This window comes from Pinus tabuliformis, chromosome 2_1 (assembly GCF_031772625.1).
Source record: "Pinus tabuliformis cultivar Carrire ecotype Pingquan chromosome 2_1, CPIR1, whole genome shotgun sequence".
Lineage (NCBI taxonomy): Eukaryota > Viridiplantae > Streptophyta > Pinopsida > Pinales > Pinaceae > Pinus > Pinus tabuliformis.
This window is the reverse complement of record NC_142299.1, coordinates 542,297,087-542,313,172: the sequence shown is the minus strand read 5'-3', so window position 1 is coordinate 542,313,172 and position 16,086 is coordinate 542,297,087. Positions and strand designations below refer to the sequence as shown.

Here is a 16,086-nt window from a genome sequence, read left to right as displayed (position 1 = left end):
GTGCACTAGTGTATAAAAAAAATCATGTACCATTAGGTGTATCTTACCATTATACAAGAGAAAAGTGGATTGCTCGATAGGAGAGCGTTTGCGCAAGCTTTCTTGTAACGAGATGTATCTGTAATGGCTTCTTCGAATTCGAAGATGCCATGTACGCACCAAGACAATCGCGAGCTGTTGAAAGCCATGCTAACCACGTCTACTGGCTGCCCTAATTGCCCTTCCCTACGTTTTTCACCTCTGCACAGATTCGGAATGCGCAGTTTGAGGCCCATGTTATGAATCTTTTCAGGAATAGAAACCATGGATTGCTAGACATAGCAGCCACTACCGTCTATATATATCGGCCAGGCCAGGAGTCCAGTCCCTACCTCGTCCCATCGTGGCCAACGATGGTAGCAGTGACTGGTACGTTGCACGGACACAGGTGTTGCTCGGCCATGTAGCGCAGAATTGGTATATCTGCCACACCATGTGAAACCATTGAATTAAATACAAGTAATGTCTGTGGAATCTTAAGATTAATTTAGTATATGAAAGTTTATTAATTTGGATTCTCACGGGAATTTTTTTTTTACGATGGTTAAAAGTGGTTTGAATTTGGATAAAAAATTTTCAAATTTTTTTTGTAAGTATAGTGTTTGAATAATATTTTTTATAATGAAAATAGATTGGACATTTACATTTACAAAAATCATTACCATTATTGGAATTTCTATTACTTTTAAAGCATAAAAGCAATCTGGTTAGGTTACGGCTATTATTTTGGGATTGCATGGTATGTGTTGGATTGTAATGTACATATACAGAATATTAAATAATACTTTGTGTGTTGGATGATGTATATTTTTTTTGGTTGATAAGTGGGTGAGCCGTTAATGTCACCCGGGGATCGCACCGGGCCTGAGCCGCACCAGCGCAATCTCGTTAGGTTACCGCTATTATTTTGGGATTGCATGGCATGTGTTGGATTGTAATGTACATATACAGAATATTAAATACTTTGTATGTGTTGGATGATGTATATTTTTTTTTGGTTGCTAAGTGGGTGAGCGGTTAATGTCACCCGGGGATCACACCGGGCTTGAGTCGTACTAGCGGAAACCATGCTGGCTGGATTTTTTGGTATCGGCGAGACTAGAACCAGTGACCTTTGCTTACAGGTATCGGGGAGACTAGAACCGGTGACCTTTGCTTACAGAGCGCCTTAACAGCGTGCTCCTTCACCAATTGTTCTAAATCTCTTTGATAAAAGGTGAGCGGGCTTGGCGCAGGCAAGTATTCCCGACTAGTCAACGCACTCAGGTTTGAGCACAGGGCCTCACCGTCTTTACGACTCTGACTTTACCAACCAACAGCCTGTGCCGACCTTGTGTTGGATGACGTATATTATTTAAACACGATTAGGCATGGCATGTGTTTGATTTGTATTGTACATATAGAGTATTAAATACTTTGCATGTGTTGGATGATGTATATTATATTATAGTATTAAAATTTATTTTTTGTTACCGATAAACGTGTGAGATAACCATTGAATTAAATACGAGTAGTGTCTTGGGAATCTTTGGATTAATTTTTCAAAAACGCTCCATAACTGTAGGAAGCTTCAACGGGTGCTTTGGAGCTATTTTTGAGGTTTTGGGAGCTTCACTACAATGAATAAATGCAAACTTAGGTGTATTTGACCCAGCTTGGGTGTTTCTTAAACTCATGGAATTGTAAGAAGGGAAGGGTATGTCGTCCGCTTTGGAACTAAGAGAAACAACTCGTTTATGGAAATCCATTCCATCATGATCTTTGTCATTAGAAAGCTATTTATTCTCCTAGATATAAAAGCATATACAAAGATTGCTAACCACTGGGGAAACCATCATTATCAACTTGGAAATTTATAATTTAGTTTACAACTCTCTTTAAAATAACATTGGTTTTAAAGTCTATATTTTAATTAATATATATTTTATTTTTTCATATATATATATAATATTGGTGAGGTTGCATCAAGGGCTAAGAATTGAACCAATGACTTAACATATAATGTTGCATGAAATCACCTAATAATTTAGTAATAACTACTTTTTTTCCAGTTTGGAAGTTTTGCCACGTGTCTTTGCTTGGAAGGAATTTGATTGACAAATTGTTGATGGATTAATATTTTGAATTTTTTTTTTGCAGTGTTTCAAACTTCAATTTTTTACATATTTCTTTGCAACATAAAATTTGATTGGCAAGTTTTGGATGGAAATAAATAAATTATTTTATTTTGATTTTTAATATATATTAAATTTTAATATATTATATTATTGCCACCAAATTAACGTTTCATGTAAATTTAACTAAAAGTAAATTTAAGCAAAACTTCTAGCTGTACAAGATACTCATTCCCGCTTATCAGAAATACTCACGTACCAAAAACTTGCACCATAGAAATTAATCCATTATATTTCAACCCATTATACCTTTTTTATATATATATATATATATATATATAATCTAAAAATAAATCCATTAAATGAACTAATTTTACCAATCTGGTATACTGCCCTAAGACTTTTCTCCTAATATTTTGAATAAAATATATTCCTACTAATAGTTATGCTTAAAATAATATAGTGACAACAGAAATAGTCGAGTAATATGTTAGAAACAGAACGCAGTTGCCATGAGAATGAATGAAGTTAAACTCTGAAGCAATAAGGATGAATGTAGTAATAAGCATGATCAATGGGCCTGGCTGGCATACCAACTGGGAGGCTGGTCTGAAAGTAGCGTTGCATGCCCGAGAAAATTATTCCTGTTAGCACATCATTGACTGTCTGCTGCGAAAATAAAAAATATATGTAAAGATGCATGTGAACTAGACTTAGGAAATAAGAATTATTGATCTGATATCACAATTTTAGTGTAGATTATAAGATATTACAAAAACTTGAGTTTGAAATATTTTAGAAATTTGATATACATAGAGAGTTTCAAAATTTTGCTTAACAAGAACAAAGTCAAAGTGAAAATGTCTGATTTCAAAATCTACACGTTAAAATAACTGATATTACATACCCGTCCTACAGAATTCTTAATTTGTTTGATATCCTCGAGTGGAAAAGTAGCAGAAAGCAGCGCAACGGGCATTTTTTCGACTCCTCTAGGTCCTCGAATAGGAAGCTTGCTGTCATCAATCCATCCTATCGCTCTCAGTACACAGGTTATCACATCAACCAGAGTGTACCATAATACGAGCATCATATAACCAAGCCTGAAAAAAAACTTAGCTACTGTAATGTCCGACGAAGTGGATTTAATACTGCGCTTGGCAGTACGAAAGGTGGGCGGGAGATGAGGATTGTCGACTCTCCTGAAAATAGAAAACAAACTCGACATTAAAGAAATCCCATCTCCGAGGGAGTGGTGGATCTTAACAACCATGGTGGCTCCGGCCTTCCTCGTTTTGTAATTCAGGAAGTGGAGCTCCCACAGTGGACGTCACTGATCAAGAGGAGTGAGCGTCATTTTACAGATATACTCGTCGACAACGACATCGTAAGATTCTTTGCCAGGTGGAAACTCTACAATAAATGTGTGGTTATCGGTGTTCACTGTAGTTTTCTGCCATCGCAACACTCCCTGATCATCAGCCTTCTGCAAAATAAATCACAGTGGATTGCTCGATAGGAGAGCGTTTGCGCAAGCTTTCTTGTGACGAGATATATCTGTAATGGCTTCTTCGAATTCGAAGATGCCATGTACGCACAAAGACAATCGCGAGCTGTTGAAAGCCATTCTAACCACGTCTACTGGCTGCCCTAATTGCCCTTCTCTACGTTGTTCACCTCTGGATAGTTTCGTTATGAATCTTGCAGCTTGAGGTCCATGTTATGAATCGTTTCAGGAATAGAAACCACGGATTGCTAGACATAGCAGCCACTACCGTCTATATATATCGGCCAGGCCAGGAGTCCTGTTTCTACCTCGTCCCTTCGTTGCCAACGATGGTAGCAGTGACTGGTACGTTGCACGGACACGTGTCGCTCGGCCATGTAGGGCAGAATCGGTATATCTGCCACACCATGTGAATCCCTTGAATTAAATAAAGTAATGCCTAGGCATCCTTATCTCGACTGCCTCGGTCAAATTTTTGACCGAGTTAGGGCCGGTCCAATTGCCGAATATTTGGGGAATTTAAAATAGAGAGAACTTCAAAAGTAGTGTTGGGCAATTTTTAGATTTAGTATTTGAACATTTATTAATTTAGATTTGTAGCAAATTTTTTATAATAGTTAAAAATATCTAAATTTTAATTAAAAAAATTATAAATATATTATTTAAATTTTACTTTTTTATAATAAAAATGAATTCAACATCATCAAAATCTCTTAAAACACTTGAAGTAAAATTTTAAAATTTAACCAATATTTTACATTTAAAGAAATCATTACCGGATCACTCGAATTTTCATTACTTTTTAAGGTAAAAATAAAAGCAATCTCGTTAGGTTACTGCTATTAATTTGGGATTGCATGGCATGTGTTAGATTGTGTTGTACATCTACAGAATTTTAAATACTTTGCATGTGTTATATTATTTAATTTTATGTTAACGATAAACGTGGGAGATAGCCATTGAATTAAATACGAGTACGGCTATTAATGTGGGATCGCATGGCATGTTTTGGATTGGATTGTACATATACAGAATATTAAATACTTTGCATGTGTTGGATAATGTATATTATATTATAGTATTAAAATTAATTTTATGTTAACCGATAAACGTGTGAGATAACCATTGAATCAAATACGAGTACGGCTATTAATTTGGGATCGCATGCAAGGCATGTGTTGGATTGTATTTTACATATACATAATATTAATTAGTGTTTGATGTGTTTGAGTCTATTTAGATGTTGTCTATGTGAATTACAAGAAAAAACTATGGATCATTTATTCAATTTTTGTTATTCATTTCTATCTTGTGGAACGGGGTAGCTTCAATATTTAGACAGACAGATAGGGACTTGCGCAGTATTACTAGTACTCTGAAGAAATAGAGGAAAAATTTATCTGACAATGAAATAATCAACAAAGTTTGGGCATTAGTTCCAGGTTTTCTAATATGAAATGTCTGGAAAGAATGCAACAACAGAATATTCAATAACAGGCAAGGTTCTCCCCAGAACATCATGGCTCAGATTTTAAGACAACTCAAGGAGACAATAGGGACCCTCATTAAACCCCCCCGAGGACCAACATAAAGATAAGGATGTACATATACTACTGTAGTTGAGTCTTTAGGGGCTAGCCCCACAGGGCAAAAGTAAGAATGTAAGTCTCATAATTACGGATAAGGATTTCTGGCAACCACCCCCTCAAGGATTTTTAAAATGCAATATAGATGGAGCCTCTAAAGGAAACCTGGGTTTTGGCGGGATATGGAGGAGTTATAAGAGATGAAAATGGTTACATAAAAACCATCTTTCATAGCCATTTGGGTAAAACCATTAACAATATGGCAGAACTTATGGCCCTTGAGAAAAGTCTAGAAATCTTGAAGGACTCAAATCTTCATAATACCATAATTGAAGTTGATTCCGAATTGATTATCAATTCGGTCAAGAAAATTTTCCATGGCTCTGCTCCAGATAAAGTCTCGAGACATTGGCAGCTTCTGCAAGTATATCAACAAATTCAATCTCACCTGCAGAACATGAGAACCCTTAGTTTTACTCATGTGCGCCGTACTACCAACAAAGTAGCAGACATATTATCTCATGAAGGCGTGCGCCGGGCAAAGAGTAATAAAATTTATGATTGGATAGAGACACCCCCCGACAGATTCAAGGAAGAGTGTCTTAGATAAGCGAACACAGACAAGGAGTTCTATCAAAGCAGGGGAAACTAAAAGGATGTTGACTAAAAGAAACAGGGGAATTTTGAGCTTTTATGGTGAAGCAGTGTATGGATATCTGGTCATCGAGAGGGAATTTATCCCCAAAGTTATCGGGAGGTAGTCAATTTGAACCCAGAACTCTACATGAAAACTAAATTCCCTAAAGAAGAAAAAGATTTGTCGAAAGATGGTTTAACGTGCTTGCAATTAGGCAGATTTACTGCAATCCTAGGGATTTCGCAAGGAAACTTGCAAGGTGGTTACCTTGCCTGTGTGACCCAAACTTAACTTAAATGATGGCTTTTTTAACTTCAGGTCTGGGTTATCCTTCGTGCTTGTTTCGCTTCATGGTGGGGATCGGTGGATTTCGAGCGAACAACATGCTCGAGGGTTATCCCCCCATTTGAACCTGAAATCCTTATAGTGTGATCCCTATTTCTTCATCGGGTCTGATTCTAGAATTAAAGAGTGTGCTTGTTTTCGCCCTGATATGAGCCTCATCCATCAGATCTCTGAAGGCGAATTGAATGGTCTCGGCTTTTGTTTATATTTTGAAGGTATCGCAGTTTTGTTTGTGGGCCCTTGGCTCGGTTTTTAAGCCTTTGGCTCGGTGCCTAAGGCTTTGAGCAGATAGTCAATTCTATGGCCCACAGATCCTTTGGAATTGTTGTAACTTATGTAATTTGTTTTTCTGATTCAATTAAATAGAAGGTACAACTCTTGCTTTAGCAAAAATAAAAAGATATATATTATGTTATAGTATTAAAATTATCATTTGTATCAGATGTTGTAAAGTAAACGCCGTAAGTTGGTATTGCATATGGAAAAATAACATAGATGAAAAAAATGTGATATGTTAGGTGATCTAATTATAGCCAAATTTGAATGAGAAAAGGAATCTTAATGTTAAATGTAATACAATCAAACAATCTACTCAAAACAAAAGCATGTGTGAATTCCTTTCCAAGTGCTCAATCCAGGAGCTTACTTTCATTAAAAAATGCACCCTAGACTGGACCTTTGTCTTCCATTGCCTCATCCACACTGAACCCTTCACCCTCATATGGTAATGGTTCCAGATCAATTTTTTGTGCAATTATTCTCCAGCGGAATTTCCATTTATAAACGTCTCCATTAGCATAATCAAAGGCCTAGTTATTTTGATAAGGATCAATTTTGATCAAGATGCATCCATAAATTATTCGCATGAAATATTTTTCCCTGGGTACTTGAAAGAAAACCTCTCATGTTTGCAAATGAGAGTGTAAACACACAATGTGTCTAAAACATTCATCAAGCTCCAAGGAGAGAAGCCAAATATGTGTGGAGGGTGAATGGACCAATTTAATCCTTATTTATTCTTTGCAGCATCAAATACAATATCCTTGAGAGTGTAGTAAAAATCGGGCATAGGTAGCATAGGAAGTTGTTCACAAGGGAGCATGGTCTTCCTTTCTTCCGTTTCTAAAAAGAACATAGGCCACTTACTGATATTATGTCCTTAATAATGGGAAGTCTGGACTGAAATGGATGATTTGACAATGATAAAGGATTGTGGACAAGGAGGTTATGTTGAAGAGGGATTTAAAAAGTGGTAGAAAAACTCAGATATCGAAGACCTCAAAGGCCTTCCTCTAATAGTCTTATGGGGAATCTTTAAAGATAGAAATGTTGAATTCTTTGAAAACATATATATAACTATTTTCAATGTGTCTTCCAAGGTTAGTCAATATTCTCAAACTTCAAATATTTTTCATCAACCCCTACACAAAGAAAGTTGATTCGTGCTCATATGGACAAATATGGAACATGGGGATTACTTTGATGGATGTAGTTAAGGTACCACCAAAAAAGGGGAGTTAGAGGTGTTCTCTATCTCAAATTCTCAATAAATCTAACTGTATCAGATTTAAAATAGATTTAAGTGAGGATCAAATAAATACACCAAGCTTATTTCCTTAACAATACTCTTAAAACTAGTAGTCCACAGTGGCATTTAAAAAATACAAGTGTTTGGTGATTCGTTGTTGTTAGATAATGTACCCTAAATCATTTTCTACTAGGTTGGGGAACACATGGCAGATCTCGGCACTTTCTATTACAACAACATTACACAAATCCATGCAGCATTAAATTCCAAACAACAATAAATAGACAGCAAGGGAACATCACAAATATTCTAGAAGTATGGGAACATGCATGCATGTATGCACCAACCATAAATAGAATAGGATAATTTTATCATTAGATTCCAGGTTAAAGATAAAGTGCTAAAGTTCAATGAGGCAATTTTGTTTTATTTTTCGCAGTGTTTCTGAATTCTTTTTTATCAGTTAGATTGAAAATCCAAATATCTAAGCAATATATCTATTTTTATGAACCCTAGGAGTCACTTATAAGAGAGAGTGAGAGTATGGATCTGTAATAGGGTTAGTTTCAGTTCTTGCACAAAATACTTTCTAGCAAATTTTCTAGCAGATTTTTATTCAGCAGTATTGGAATAATAGTAACAAGGGCTTTCGGAATTGATCTATGTGTTCCAATGTATGTATTCCAACTGTGCTTATAGATTATAGTGAGATTCAGATTGCATTTTTTATTAGCCTTTAAATTTAGACAGTGTTAGTTTCCATTATAAGAAGAGTTTGTTTACAATATGTTATACAAATTCATAATGGTATCAAGAGAGGTTTGTTGAAACCTTCTAAAATCCCTTGAATAGATAGTAGGACCACTACCTATGAAAGGGATTTATTAGGAGGCTACAGGGTCAAATGTTGTGATCCATGCTTGAAAAAAGCACAATGAAGTTGTGATTAGGTTGTCGGGTTGTTGGGTTCTTTGTTAGGTTGCTGATCTATTTTAACTTTTATTTAGGCGATATTCCAATGCAACAACATGGGTATAGTCAATCACACATACAATGACAAAAAATTGAGAGGAGGTGAAGGGTAAAGAGCATTTACCCATTGCATTAAATAGGTCGTGTTCCTTTTGGAAACTTTTTAACTTTTTGGCTATGACATCTATGCCAAAAAAGACTTCCCATTTTTAGCAGGCTATGGAATGACTTCAAGTAGAAGGAGACATTACTGGAGACTATTGAAGGTATTGAGGAGAAGCATAATATCTCTCCCAAACACCCAAATTCTAAACAAATATGATTAAAAAAACATGTTATACAACACTCAAAACATCTACCTAAAAATTACTAGATTGTCTAGAATTCAATGGAGTGACATTTATGGAAGAATCTCATAGATTAAAGTATATGAGGATGAGTATTAATGTTTACCTATAATGATATTGTAAAATTAATATAAACCCTCTATATGAAGATTGTTAGATTGTCTTAATTTCAACTAGAAGTATGTTATTTAACGAATTATCAGAGTAACAAGAAAAGAGGAACTAAGAAGGGTTAAAAAGGGAAGAAAGAGAAGTCAGGTTCTTGTAACCAGAGAAAGAAGGACTTCAGCCACATCAAGTGCTTCACGTATCAAAAGCTTGGGCACTTTGCTTCCAATGTCATCAAAAGAAGGGGAAGGGAAAAAAAAAATGCAAGAAGCAACTTGCAAGGATTGCAAAAGCATCAACGCAAGTGGTGCCTGTCATCTGACATCATGTCTGATGTCGACTGGTATGTGGATAGTGGAGCCTGCAAACATACAACCTCTAACAAGAGTACCTTTAGAAGAACTTGGTGATGATGCCACGTATCTAGTTGCAAGAGTGGGACATTCAATGCCCCCTTCACTGATCTCTAGTTCAAGAAAGGTGCAATCAGGAGAGTAGTGGTAAGGAACACTCCTCCTCACATCCAAAGGAGTTGCAATACCAGTCACATTCTGAATCCAGTCCAACAAATATTTCCTAGCCTTGTAGGCCTGAAACCACTCTTGTTTATGCATGAATTCGAAAACCCGTTCTATCATTTCCTCCGCATGGGTTTTCTGGTTTCTATCAATCAGCCCAAAATGGTATGCAACACTGGCATATGTTTGCACTTGAATTTCTGGGCCTGTCAGCCCATTTCCAATTAGAAGCCCACCAAGACGGAATGGAATTTTTGAGCCACCATAATCGAGTGAACCCAATTATGCATTCTCCATTGATTTCTTTTTAGATTTCATTAAAATACAATGACAAAAAGCAGGAACATACTTACCTGCATATCTCTCACCTGCCACAAACAAAAGGTAGTTACTGAATTCTGGAACGAAGTTGTAAAACTCCTCCAAAGCGGTATAGAGATGCTTTGCAACCTGGTTATGGTCGGTAGGGATGTCCTCGTCCAATTCTCTATTATGTTGTAGCCTGAACCCACTGGACTATCAATGAATAAAACATTGAATTTACAGTTCCATGGTGAGTCATTTTGATATAGTTTGAGGTTTGACGAGATTCTCGAGGGCCCCAATTCGTAGAAATTACCATTCATGCTTGCCCCCTTGCATCCATAGAATTATGGGTGTCTCTGCAATGGGCATATTTGGCTCTATTGCCTCATAAAATGAGTAGAACAATCTTGCTTCGAAGGATGCCTTCACATTTAAATACCCAGGTCTCCATGGAAATGCTTCCTCTGGCTTCTGTCATCTCCAAATACTCAACCACACAACGAAGCTTACATATCTCTAAGTTATTTGCATTTGGTGGCTCTCGTCTAAAAGTTCTTTGCATTTGGCAAAAGGGAATCAGTCCTACCCCTACCGTGCAATAAAGACTAATGTTCAGGGTCCTGCCCTTGCAGTGCAATAAAGACTATGCCCCTGCCGTGCAATAAAGACTATTGTTCGGAGTCTTGCCCCTGCCGCACAATAAAGACTATTGTTCGGGAGGTTGTATGCATTTTTTCCCTAACTGTGTCGAGTAACTATTTTCCTTTCCTAACTATTAGTCCAAGGGCGGTGTAATTATTATATAAATTGATTACCTATGCATATTGGAAAATAAGTCTATGATTATGATTAAGATGCCTTTTTCCAAATAACCATTAATTTCAAATATTTTTGGTTTAATTAAGGTAATTATTAATATAATTATTAATTTATTATTAATGTAATATAATAAAATAAAGTAATACTGTGATTATCAAAAATAATATGATAGAGTAATATTTATTATTAATATAATGATATAACTTATCCTAAAAATAAATTAATTATATTTAATATATTAAATATTGTAATTTCTTAAATATTATGTTGAGTGAAAAGTGTTTCTATCAGCTACTTTAATATATGTTAATTTTAAATATTTTATTATTAATTTAACTTAACATTTTTATTATAATAAAAATTATAATTAACAATAACAATGATATAAACTTGTTAGTATATTAACCACATTTATTAATGTGATTGTGTTAAGTTTTTTTTTTATTCTTCCCGTAGGAACCCTAATATGATAGAGTAATATTTATTATTAATATAATGATTTAACTTATCCTAAAAATAGATTAATTATATTTAATATATTAAATATTGTAATTTCTTAAATATTATGTTGAGTGAAAAGTGTTTCTACTCGCTACTTTAATATATGTTAATTTTAAATATTTTATTATTAATTTAATTTAACATTTTTATTATAATAAAAATTATAATTAATAATAACAATGATATAAACTTGTTAGTATATTAACCACATTTATTAATGTGCTTGTGTTAAGTTTTTTTTTGTAGGAACCCCAAGGGCATCATGGAGAATTGACCTTGTGAACCTTGTGACCTCCTAATCGGAGAAGTACTTGATCTAGCCCTTAGGGCATGCTTGTGTTAAGTTATTATATTATTGGTTCCAATTTCTTTATATATATATATATATATACACACACACACACACACACACTTATCATAATTATAAATACTTTTATTTTTAGTGTTATTGTTTTTTTTTCCTAGATACTACTAATAATTCACAAATCTAGATTAATAATTTGCATAATAAACCAAGATTTAATATCTATGGTTATTTTAAATAAGTTATAACAGTTTTCTTTAATTTTAGCAACTTGAAAAGTATAATTTATATGGCTTCCCTAATTATATTTCGATGCTTATTATAATTGATGCCATATAATAGCTACTCTAATTTGTGGATTGATGCAAAAATAATGTTGGTGGAAAAATTTCTTTAAAAAACTAAAGTAAGGAATAAAATCTAAATATTTTATATTTAGTGACTAATTTATTTTTATTTATAATTATTTGGGAATAAACTTGGTCAAATTTGCTATCAAATGGAAAAGAAAGATAACTAAATTTTGACTAAAATTCATTTAAAAAAAAATCTTAAAAACATAGTATGTACATAAAAATGGAGTTGTCTATGACTTTTTTGACTTTCCAGCCGAAAAATTTGAGGTGAAATTGTGATTTGTGTTATTTAAACTTGTTTTTTGACTCTATATATGGATTCAACACCCTGGAAAACCCCTAGGGCACTTGGATTGTGCAGGGTTACCCATCAAACTTGTGATTTCAATAAATTTCTGTCGGATTTTAGAGAAATTAGACCGACTGGAAAAGCTTCCAAAAAGTCACACTAAAGATAACTCACATAAAGGTAATAATACAGGGAGTTAATTTTCACATGAAGAGCAGAACAAAATTCAACAACTGTAGAACAATAGAAAATGTTTTCTGGGAACACTTCTCTTTGATCAAACAAAAAGTATTTTCAAATTTGTACGAGAACTTCAAACATTCAACAACTGAATTTTTGGGCCACTTACGAGGAACTTTAATATATGTTAATTTTATATATTTTATTATTAATTTAATTTAACATTTTTATTATAACAAAAATTATAATTAACAATAACAATGATATAAACTTATTAGTATATTAACCACATTTATTAATGTGATTGTGTTAAATTATTATATTATTGGTTCAATTTTTTTTAAAATATATATATATATAATATATACACACTTAATTATCATAATTATAAACACGTTTATTATTAGCGTTATTGTTTTTTTCTAGATACTATTAATCATTCACAAATCTAGATTAATAATTTGCATAATAAACCAAGATTTAATATCTATGGTTGTTAAGTTATAACAGTTTTCTTTAATTTTAGCAACTTGAAAAGTATAATTTATATGGCTTCCCTAATTATATTTCGATGCTTGGATGCTTAATATAATTGATGTCATATAATAGCTACTCTAATTTGTGCATTGATGCAAAAATAATGTTGTCTAAAACAATTTAAAAATATATATAAATTAAGTAAGGGATAAATTCTAAATATTTTATATTTTAATTTTCTATTTAGCCACTAGTTTATTTTTATTTATATTTTTTTGGGAATAAACTTTGGTCAAATTTTTTATCATAACTATATTTTAACTAAAATTCATTTAAAAGAAAATCTTAAAAACATAGTATGTACATAAAAATTAAAATTAAAGAAAAGAAATGCACATTAACCCACCACTTGGTTTTTCAAATAAAGGTAATAATAGAGGAAGATAATTTTCACATGAAGAGCAAAACAAAATTCAAAAATTGTAGAACAATCAATGAAAAATTTAAACCAAGAACAATCAATCAAAAATTTAAACCATTAAAAAAATTCAACAATTGTAGGAAACAATCAATCCATTCTTGGATCACTTCTCTTTGATCAAATAAAAAGGGTTTTCTGGGAGCACTTCTCTTTGATCAAATAAAAAGTGTTTTCAAATAACAATATTATGATTCAACATCATTACCTCATAATGTGTATAAAACTTCAAACATTTCACCCATAGTTTTAGTTGCAAAAAAAATTAGGATTTAAATATATGACATTTTTAAAAAATACAAATGAATGAAATACTAACAATTTATTTACTTTCAAATCTTTTGTTAATTGAACAATTTGTGAAAAAAAATTATAGAATCTACTATACATTCCCAAATTTGATTGATTGAAAACCTCTGATTATGGTAGCTTCTATTACAGGGGTCTGAAATAAAGCAGTTAGTACAATGCAAACAAAAGTTAAACGCAAATAGAAACCAACCTTAAAATAAAACAAAGTTACCCTTGAAATAAATTACGAAAATTCCCACAATGGTATTATTAAAATAAGGATTTAAGATGAATACACAAACATAAAGTAAATGGTAACACAAACTAAAATTAAAATAAAACAGAGTTATCCTTGAAACCATATTGAAAGACCTGCAAACATAGCAAATAATATAATAAAGACAAAAGAGAACAGAACTATTATCCATGACATCAGTTACACAACTAAATCAAAGCCAATCGGGCTCAAATTTACTATTTAAAATAGTTACAGAACTGAGAAACAAACGTAGCTCATGGAGACTACTTTTAACAAAGATTTTTTAATGACTCTAGGAAATAGAACTATAAACCCTATTTTAGGATATACACTACCAAATAACAGTCTCAACAATACAACAACACAGGCAGCTGGACTCATTATTATGATTAAAATAAGGATTATGTCTAATGGAGACAACTTTTGACAATGTTTTCATTATTATGATTAAAATAAGGATTATGTTTAATGAGTCAAGGAGACAACTTTTGACAATGTTTTACTCCTTGTTGTTATAGGTTACAATTACAGTCATCACCACAACACTGCAACAAAGGCAATTTGGGCTCAGATATATTGTTTAAAATAACTTCAAAACTGAGAACAGACATAGCTCATAGACACAACTTTTAACAAGCCTTCTCATGACTCCAGGAAATAGAGATATAATCCATGTTTTAGGTTACACACCAAATCAAAGTCTTAGCAATAGTGAAAGAGAGGCGGACTCACTATTATGATTAAAATAAGGATTTAAAATGAAAACACATACATTAACTAGAAACAAACATAGCTCATAGACACAACTTTTAACAAGCCTTCTCATGACTCTAGGAAATAGAGATATAATCCATGTTTTAGGTTACACACCAAATCAAAGTCTTAGCAATAGTGAAAGAGAGGCGGACTCACTATTATGATTAAAATAAGGATTTAAAATGAAAACACATACATTAACTAAATAAAACACAAACCAAAATTGAAATAGAGGAGTTTATCCTTGAAACCATATTGAAAGACATGTTAGATATAAAAAAATTAATTTGAAAGAGACTACAACAAATATAACTAATATAACTAGTACCCATGCCATAGGTTATACCACTAAATCAAAGCCTCAACATCACCGCAACCGAGCTAATTGAGTTGAGATTTACTGTTTAAAATAATTCCAACACTGAAAAACAAATGTAGCTCATGTAGACAACTTTTAACAAAGATTTTCATGACTCCAGGAAACAACACTATAAGCCCTATTACAGGTTACAATTATAGCCTTCACCACACCACTGCAACAAGCCCTATTACAGGTTACAATTATAGCCTTCACCACACCACTGCAACAGACGTATCTTGGGCTTAGAAACTTCGGCTTAGAAATATTGTTTAAACTAATTTCAAAGCTGAGAGACAAACTTAGCTCATGGACACAACTTTTAACAAACGTTCTCATGACTCCAGGAAACAGAGCTATAATCCATGTTATAGGTTACACACTAACGAATCACAGTCTCAGAAACACAACAAGAGGCAAATGGACTCACTATTGTTTAAAATAATTTTAGAATTGAAAAACAAAAATAGTCCATGGAGACAACTTTCAATTCCTGTTAGGTTCCACTAACATTTCACAGCCTCATCACCATAGTAATAGATGCAATAGGGCTCAGTATTGTTTTCTTCACCTTTATTATAGGTTGCATACCCTAAAAACATTACATAAACATTGAAACCACCTAAAACAACTAACCCTTAAACCCCTAACATACGGAAGGAGGGGGAAAACGGATTTTAACAATCAAGCATGCACATTTTTAATGAAAAATAGGTTGTTGTTGTATATTCTTCAGCATTATATAACGATAAATAACTCATAACATCACAGGCAGTCATCCATATAACCTGGAAAACAAGTTTTCTTACCCCAGTCAGAATGTTTCCTTTGGATTGACATTTACTACAACAAAGCAATAATCATTAAAAACAAGGTAGTAACATTAACCTAACCCACCCAACAAATCCAAAACACAAGCCAATGCTCTAGGCATTTATGTAAATCAGGAAGCATTAAAATTATCATACCGATGCTAACTACCCCACAATCCAAAAATACAATTCTTTGTTG

The 16,086-nt window shown here is 33.2% G+C and overlaps 1 pseudogene; it reads right to left on the bottom strand.

Moving 5' to 3' along the window:
- Nucleotides 1–32: 32 nt before the first annotated feature.
- Nucleotides 33–10,376, bottom strand: LOC149201425 (uncharacterized; annotated as a pseudogene).
- Between the last annotated feature and the right edge of the window lie 5,710 nt (nt 10,377–16,086).